Raw genomic sequence first — 10,000 nt, 5'->3', positions numbered from 1 at the left:
AATATATATATATATATATATATATATATATATATATATATATATATATATATATATATATATTATCTTTATCTGCTTATTCTGTTATTCATAAAGCTAATCTATGTCCCTGGAAATTACATAAAATACAGTTGAAAGGAGAAAATACGATGGATTGACGAACTATGATACCTCCAAGTTGCAGGACATATCTGAACCCTTTTTTTCTGCCGTGGACTAATAACGACTGATGATGATGGTAAATAAAATGTATGTACACATAATGCAAAACTAAGATTGATAAAGACTGGTATCCATACAAGAGAATGGAAGCTTTATATAGGAGAGGCCGGAAATTCTGGTGTTGTATCAAGTAAATTATCTATAGTACTTTTTTCCCTACAAAGGTCTCTACTTCAGGGAAGGCGCAAGCTGATGGGATTTTTATGCTGCATTATGGAGCCTGGGTAGACGGGAAAAGGTTCTCTCTCGGCTCCTTTTGACTCTTTTCGCTTCTCTCCACTTTCATGCTTCCTTGCCCTCATGCATGGGCATAGAAATAAATGTATATATTATTTATCAGTAAAAAAAACTGCTCGTGACCAATGTAAAAGTGTAAAATCCACTGGAAATAGGAAAGAGGAGGACCAGGTAACAATTGAATCTGTGTACTATATACTGTATACTTTGCTACGTGAATAAAAATACGTAATGCACGAAAGTGCTTGGTACATTGTTTTTTTACTTTACTGATCCATGAGGATTTCACACTTATGTGTATTTATAAATGTATGCATACATATTTATGTATTCTTCTGTCATGGATCCAAGATAAAAATAAAGTGGAGGATATTTCAACATGTAAGAAGAAAAATGGACGTGGGAAAGGTATATAATGGTAATGGCAGATAATGAATAGTTAGTTGGGATTGAAAAAGGTTTCCCCAGAGGATACGAAAAAAAAAATGGGGGAAGGCAGATATGACAACAGATTCATGAACTGATAAAATTTCAAGTGAAGAGAGGCACACAAAGACCATAAAAAGACGGGAATGAGATATTTGTTCTGCAGTGGACTAGCAATGCCAGATGATGATTATGATGATATAAGCATATATGCCGAGACTGTGTACGTGTATATGTGTTTCTGTATATGTATGTAAATTGCTTATACTATCTTCTATTGTTATAATTGCAAGTATATTTATCAATATTTTCATCGTCATAAAGTTATGAAAGTTACTTTTCAAACTTTTAGATCCCTATGATTTGCCTTTTGATATATATTGAGAAGCATTTCCTCTCATTTTCCTCATCTAGATTTTTTTTTTTAATTTAAAAAAACAAAAATTTTTTTTTTGGCTTCCATTTTTTTATTTACTTTTTTAATTGTTTTTCTTTTAATTTATTCTTTCTTATATTTTCCCATTCTTAACAAATAGTCATTTACGGTTTTGGAAGCTTCCATAGTAGGCCACTACTACTACTACTACTACTACTACTACTGCTACTACTACTACTACTACTACTACTATTACTATCACCCACGAATGGCATTTAATACCAAATTCTATCTTGGGAATATATATCCACTTGGAATTCATTTTATGATAACAGCTGGTAGCCAGGTGGAGATTCGAACCCCTGCCTCTGAGCCGGAAACCATGCCAGCAACGACTCTACTGACTGAGCTATCAAGAAAGATAAAAAGTTTATGACAAGTCCCTTTACATATTGCTGTCGAATTCAGGAGTCTGTTCATAGACTTGATATAAACCCATCTCCACCATAATAGCTGAATCATGAGTTTGCTACTCGTGGTTATTTTAAATAAACATATATTACAAGCACACGTGATTTCAATCAATGTAAATATCACCTGGATATGATGGAAGAAAACCCGATATGATATTGGTGGATTATTATGTAGAATGTGGCATTAATAGGCAAAACCTGAGGAGTGTTGTGAAAACATATCAAAACTTTTATGATCAATATCAAAAATTCCAATAATCAATTGAGTAGGGTTGATAATTAAGATAATGAAAAATGCACATTTAAAAAATCATCAAACCTTTCCTTGAACATCAGTAAATGAAAATACCAGCAGTAGTAAATAATAAGAATAATCACTATTCATTAACTCTATTATATTTGAGTAAATAAAAACCTAAAGATATTGTAGAGAATTTAAAAACAGATTGCCGATTTCTAAAGACATTTTTCACCTGCAAGGATAATATTTCTCACAGACAACGGAGGGAAGAGATAACTGACAAACTATTTATAATAGTCGGATATGGGTTGTCATCACCTTTCATCACTAGACAGTATTTATGGTTTGGTAGTATTTTGTGAAACAGTATATTATTATTATTATTATTATTATTATTATTATTATTATTATTATTATTATTATTATTATTATTATTATTATTATTATTATTATCTTTGATAATTTTGCATTCATAAAGATTCATTCAGGTATTCGACACATATTTTTATGTAAAGAGTGTTAATATTCTCTTATACTAGGATTTAAAAAAAAATCTAAATAGTATGATCACACATGTGATTTGACTTGTTTTTATAATACCAAACACTACTATGCCATCAGCATGTGAAATTCAAAGAAACATACACACACACACACACAAACACAGGTCAAAACATACATCGACCATCTATGGGTTTCCATGGGTTGACTAATTAGAGGTGAGGATCCATGTTGATCGTATAGATGATCCTTTAGCCTTAGGAGTAAGGTGTCATTTCGACTAAGGACTCCTAAAGTCCTCTTGTAACTTGGTAATGTCAGGAAAGGCTCGTCTTCAACACACCCTTTCACGGTAAAGTTAAATAAAGTATCTAATATTTTTAGATTTTTTTCAAATTTCATTGTTTGTATAGATTCTAAAAGTATATAAATAAATATATAACCTGTGTTTTATAGAATCAATATAATCTCATTATATTCTTAATTGTGAAAAGAAGTCATATGTGTAGCACAAGAGAGAGAGAGAGAGAGAGAGAGAGAGAGAGAGAGAGAGAGAGAGAGAGAGAGAGAGAGATGAATTAATATTATATCCCTAAAAGGCTTTTATTCTTTATTAATACTAATAGTGTAATATATGAAGTTAAAGATTGTAACGATAAAAACAGTGTTAATGTTATTGATAATATTAAGTAAAATTATATGATACTGATTATAGTAAAAGATGATTTGCAAAGTTCTTCTTCTTCTTCTTCTTCTTCTTCTTCTTCTTCTTCTCAAACAAATATTGCTTTTTTTTTCCAAAACATACTATATTTGCAGCAAAGATTCCGGGCAAAATAAGCCCCACCCCTTGATGACATCTTAGCCTAGCACTTAGTATTTTTTCTAATCAATTATGCAACAATTATTAACGTTGTTCAAACTGTTATCCTAATATCTATTTGTTAACTAAGTATTTGGAGTTCTATAAAAAGTACATTGAGATAACAATTACCTCATCTATAGTTGCCGCAGTGATTGCGGGCGATGAAAGACCCAGTCCTTGAAGATGTCACAGCCAATCATGTTGTGTCCTGTGCATAGCAGTGAGAACACATCTCCTTCAAGTGAATATAAGTTAGTAAAGTTAATAATTTGTAATAGGATATATTGTGACCACTGCTAACTTGGGAGACAAAGTGATTGGCTAAGATGTCATTGAGGGGTGAGACTTATTTTGCCCGGAATCTTTGTGGTGACTATAGTATCTTCCGGGGAAAAAAAAAATACCTTGAGAAAATCTCCACTATGTTCGTCACTCGCAATAAAATCGTCTCTAGCCATCTGTTTGATAATATTTGAAATTTGCAAAAAATTTGCCAACTTTTACAAACCTCAAGACTTTTCTAAACTTTCACTGCAAGTTAAAAACGTTCAACACCTTTATGAAAACTCTGATATTCAGCAATTGCGAAGAAATCACAAACGTTGGCCAAAGCCAAGAGAGTTTCCCTCATCAAACATTTTCAAGAACACTTCCCAGGATTACCGGAGAATAATAACATGCCTTATGCATTTCTGGGATATGCAAAGGACCGCTGAGTCAAAGGTTTTTTTACATCTTCCTCCCATTGGTCTTTAAGGAATCATAAATGTGTTTATTCACATTCCAGCTACAGGAGGAAGAAGAAATGTTCTATTGCTTGAGGGAAGACTCGGGCACACTATTCAATATAATATCACTTTCGCTTATTTTAGAAATTTTTAGTTCACATAATAAAGACCTATTTCAATGTTATTACTGCACTTAAAATATTTTATTTTGATTATTTTTCTACCTGTTTTGTAGCTTATTCCTTTATTTCCCTTCCCACTGGGGTATTCTTCCTGTTGCAGCCATTGAGCTTATAGCATCGTGCTATTTTAACTAGGTATTATCTTAGAAATTGATAATAATAATAATAATAATAATAATAATAATAATAATAATAATAATAAGTTATTGTTTTAATAAATACAGCCAAACCACAATTACTGTCCAATGATGATAGGTTATGACACAACCCAAATTTGACCCTAATAAGTAGGTTATCAATTATCTCTTCCCTCCGTTGGCGCTGAGAAATAATGTCCTTTTGGGTGAAAAATTGCTTAAAAACTTTACATTCTCTTAAAGTTTTTATTTGCTCGAATATTGTAGAGTTGATAAATGGTGATTATTTTAATCTATTACTGATGGTATTCTCATTTACTGATGTTCAAGGAAAGGCTAGATGGTTGTTAAAGAATCTCTTTATATGAGTATTTTTCATTATCTCAATTATTCTACAGTTTATTTATCCTACTCTTTTGATTATTGGAATTTTTCGTATTTATCATAAACGTTTTAAAATGTTTGTAATTTTTCAATGATAATGATTTTTATCCACTTGATTTCTACTTCCTGTTTTGCAATAAAAATAACTTTCATGATATTCAAATACAAGTTTGGTTTGACTTGAAAAAATATTGTTGTATTTACTGTTTCTGTACCGCACGTGTATCACATACGCTTGTACACTGTATTAGTATTTCTGTGTCTTTATATATATTCTCATTATTACTCTCCCATCGAATTGATAACCTTTTTTTTATGTAATTTCTTTAATTATTGTCTTTGAATTTATATGCCTTGCTTGACTGGAACGGGTTATATGAATATCCAAATAAAATTAAATATATTAGATTCGTCTCTCAGTTACCTCCTAATGACTCTGTTTGCATGTTCAGGCACCTGTAATCCCCGCACGGACAGAGGGAGCCGTCTCTCTTCAGAACGATGTGTGAAGGGGACGACCATGGGCTGGACGCCTTTTGGCAAAGGCCCATTTCCTCCATTTTGGCGAACGTCTGTTTGGCGGCTGCCAATCGTCCCGATGCCAGACGTCTGAATTTTGCAAAGACTAGTGGTCCCGTATTCTTGAAATGGTGATAAATACCATGCTTGGCAGGAACCGTGGGCGTATGGTGAAGTTTCGGATGGAAAACTTCTGGGTACGACGTGAGGAGGTGGGCGTAGGCATCGGTGTGTGTGCTGATGTGGAGAGCGAGGTTAGAGGGGGCGGGTTGAAGAGGTGTCGACAAGTATGAGTCTGCATTGGCCAATCGTCGCTGGGTGACATTAACCAGAAGGTGGAAAGGAGAGAGAAAATCCGCACTGAGGATTGGCAATGTTACATCAGCAACGAGAAACTTCCAATTAAATTCAACGTTTTTGAACGATAATGTGAGGTTCTCGTAACCATATGTGGGTATCGCAGATCCGTTGGCAGCTACCAAGCAGACGTCGGCAAACGTAGACAGACTACATCGTGTTCTGAAGAATTCCCTCGGCAAAAGAGAACGACAAGCACATGTGTCTACCAAAAATCGCACGCCCGTTCCTGCATCATGTAAAAAGAAAAGATTTGAAACAGGGAAGGCCACCGCCACGAGCGATGGCCTACTTACACGTTTTTTGGCCGCTGACAATCCTTGGCACATTTCTTCGCGGTTGCCCCTAATCTGAAGTGGTAGTAGCTAAATTGCAGCGGATGGGAGGTAATAAGTGGCTGTATAAGTCCTTGGTTGGGCGCGAGCGAGTAGTGGGTGGTGGGTGGCTTTGTCGCCGCTTTAGCATGTCACGGGGTAGACGTGTATGGCCTACGGCATTCACGTCAGCTTCGGTTGACGTTGGATGGGCGTCCCCTTCCTCAGGGGTGGAGACGTTGATGGAGGTCTTGAAGTGGCTGTCCATAAGGGTGTCGGCTTTGGTCATCAAGTCCTTTATGGGTAAACTATCGACATCGGGTATGGCAGCGCGTATAGGTCTGGGTAAACAGCGTATTCGAAGGGCACATAGTTGGTTCACCTCACGAGGAGAGCCATTTGCAGCAGATTGCAGGCAAACGATATTGGTCATTTCCCTGAGGGGGAGCGAAGTCCTTTGGGTCTCCAATGGTTGTTGCGAGAGCTGAAAAAGCTTTGCTTTACGGGCGGCTGGCGACAGAGAGTACTGCTGCAGAAGGTATGTTTTGAGGGTGTCATACGTTATTGGGGTGTCTCCTTGTTCACAAATCCAGTTGGATAATTGCGGGAGGGTGTCCTCGGGTATCACCGCGAGAACATAATCTGCTTTGGTGGTTGAGCTAGTCACGCCCTTGATGCGAAACTGGACTTCTGCACGCTGAATCCAACCAAACCCCTCTCCGCTGGCGAATGATGAAAGTTTTAATTAGGGAGCCGCAGCAATAACTTCCGTAGAGTCCGCCATAGTACCAACATTGGAGGGGGGAGGGGGGTAGAAGGCGGGAGGAGCGAGTCGACTTCCGGGGTCACCAATGAGACGGGCCGAGAGAAGGCTGTTACTCAAAGACAAGATGAAAGCAACTGAGTGAGTTTATTATAGAACACTTCTTTATATACAAAAGCTCAATGCAACAGGAAATTTCATGTTCAAAATCGACACCGTTACCGGTGACATGTTTATTCAGGTTCTTTTTAGTGCGAGGGAAGGCGAAGATACAAGCAAAAAATGAGCTATGTACGATCGTGTGACACACGGTTGGTAAAAGACCAATGGAAGGAAGATGTGATAAACCTTAGACTCGTCTGCTCATTTTCATATCACAGAAATGCATAATGGATGTAATTATTCCCAGGCAAAATGTTAGTTTTCTTGAAATTGTCCAATGAGGGAAACTCTTTTGGCGTTGGGGAACGTTTTTTATGCCTTTGAAATTTTCGAACGATCATAGGTTTCTTGTGGGTGTTGAACGGTTTCAACTTGTAGGGAAAGTTTGAAAGTTTTTTGACACTGATAGATATTGGCGAATTTCTTGAGAACTTCAAATATTTTTCATAGATGGCGGAAGCAGACGATTTTATTTTGAGTGACGACCGTAACGGAAATTTTCTCAAACAAATATTGCTTTTTTTTTCCAAAACATACTATATTTGCAGCAAAGATTCCGGGCAAAATAAGCCCCACCCCTTGATGACATCTTAGCCTAGCACTTAGTATTTTTTCTAATCAATTATGCAACAATTATTAACGTTGTTCAAACTGTTATCCTAATATCTATTTGTTAACTAAGTATTTGGAGTTCTATAAAAAGTACATTGAGATAACAATTACCTCATCTATAGTTGCCGCAGTGATTGCGGGCGATGAAAGACCCAGTCCTTGAAGATGTCACAGCCAATCATGTTGTGTCCTGTGCATAGCAGTGAGAACACATCTCCTTCAAGTGAATATAAGTTAGTAAAGTTAATAATTTGTAATAGGATATATTGTGACCACTGCTAACTTGGGAGACAAAGTGATTGGCTAAGATGTCATTGAGGGGTGAGACTTATTTTGCCCGGAATCTTTGTGGTGACTATAGTATCTTCCGGGGAAAAAAAAAATACCTTGAGAAAATCTCCACTATGTTCGTCACTCGCAATAAAATCGTCTCTAGCCATCTGTTTGATAATATTTGAAATTTGCAAAAAATTTGCCAACTTTTACAAACCTCAAGACTTTTCTAAACTTTCACTGCAAGTTAAAAACGTTCAACACCTTTATGAAAACTCTGATATTCAGCAATTGCGAAGAAATCACAAACGTTGGCCAAAGCCAAGAGAGTTTCCCTCATCAAACATTTTCAAGAACACTTCCCAGGATTACCGGAGAATAATAACATGCCTTATGCATTTCTGGGATATGCAAAGGACCGCTGAGTCAAAGGTTTTTTTACATCTTCCTCCCATTGGTCTTTAAGGAATCATAAATGTGTTTATTCACATTCCAGCTACAGGAGGAAGAAGAAATGTTCTATTGCTTGAGGGAAGACTCGGGCACACTATTCAATATAATATCACTTTCGCTTATTTTAGAAATTTTTAGTTCACATAATAAAGACCTATTTCAATGTTATTACTGCACTTAAAATATTTTATTTTGATTATTTTTCTACCTGTTTTGTAGCTTATTCCCTTATTTCCCTTCCCACTGGGGTATTCTTCCTGTTGCAGCCATTGAGCTTATAGCATCGTGCTATTTTAACTAGGTATTATCTTAGAAATTGATAATAATAATAATAATAATAATAATAATAATAATAATAATAAGTTATTGTTTTAATAAATACAGCCAAACCACAATTACTGTCCAATGATGATAGGTTATGACACAACCCAAATTTGACCCTAATAAGTAGGTTATCAATTATCTCTTCCCTCCGTTGGCGCTGAGAAATAATGTCCTTTTGGGTGAAAAATTGCTTAAAAACTTTACATTCTCTTAAAGTTTTTATTTGCTCGAATATTGTAGAGTTGATAAATGGTGATTATTTTAATCTATTACTGATGGTATTCTCATTTACTGATGTTCAAGGAAAGGCTAGATGGTTGTTAAAGAATCTCTTTATATGAGTATTTTTCATTATCTCAATTATTCTACAGTTTATTTATCCTACTCTTTTGATTATTGGAATTTTTCGTATTTATCATAAACGTTTTAAAATGTTTGTAATTTTTCAATGATAATGATTTTTATCCACTTGATTTCTACTTCCTGTTTTGCAATAAAAATAACTTTCATGATATTCAAATACAAGTTTGGTTTGACTTGAAAAAATATTGTTGTATTTACTGTTTCTGTACCGCACGTGTATCACATACGCTTGTACACTGTATTAGTATTTCTGTGTCTTTATATATATTCTCATTATTACTCTCCCATCGAATTGATAACCTTTTTTTATGTAATTTCTTTAATTATTGTCTTTGAATTTATATGCCTTGCTTGACTGGAACGGGTTATATGAATATCCAAATAAAATTAAATATATTAGATTCGTCTCTCAGTTACCTCCTAATGACTCGCTTGCACATTGGTTACAAGAGGAGTGGCCACTCCCTCCTGACAGTCCCCTTACTACTGTGCATTACTCTTTTAAGATGTCACCCACCGAAATTGACCCTTCTGCACTCACTGCCACAATGGAAATACTGCTCTCCGTTCCATTGTGCTGAAGTCCAGTTTCCCAATAAGGGCGTGAGTTGGTCAAGTACCTGAGCAGATTATATTCTCGTGGAGATCTCCAGGGACACTTTCCTGAAAATCTTCGATTGGCTCTGGGACAAAGAGGACACCCCCATAACGTATGAAGACCTCAAATCATATCTCCAGGAGCAATACTCGCTATCACCTGCCATCCTTTGAGTAAAAAAACAAACTATCCAAGGTGGAATCCGACTATTGTCTTTGACCACGAATTGCTAGTGGTCCACTTGGTGGTTCATTACTTCTGCCACTTTTTGGAAGGAACGCCCTTCGCCATTAACATGGACCACATACTTCTGGTGCATGCCTTCACTCGTTAGTCCGAAGTGTGGTCCGCCCTTTAACTTCGACATCTTTCCACCTTGGCTACATACAATTTTACCCTTCAACACCTACATGGGAAAATGAATCCTATTGCCGATGCTCTGTCAAGAAATACATTGGCTGCCATCCAGCTGGGATTGGATTACAACGCT

Source organism: Palaemon carinicauda, chromosome 34 (genome assembly GCF_036898095.1).
Source record: "Palaemon carinicauda isolate YSFRI2023 chromosome 34, ASM3689809v2, whole genome shotgun sequence".
NCBI classification, from domain to species: Eukaryota; Metazoa; Arthropoda; class Malacostraca; order Decapoda; family Palaemonidae; genus Palaemon; species Palaemon carinicauda.
This window is presented reverse-complemented; position numbering follows the sequence as displayed.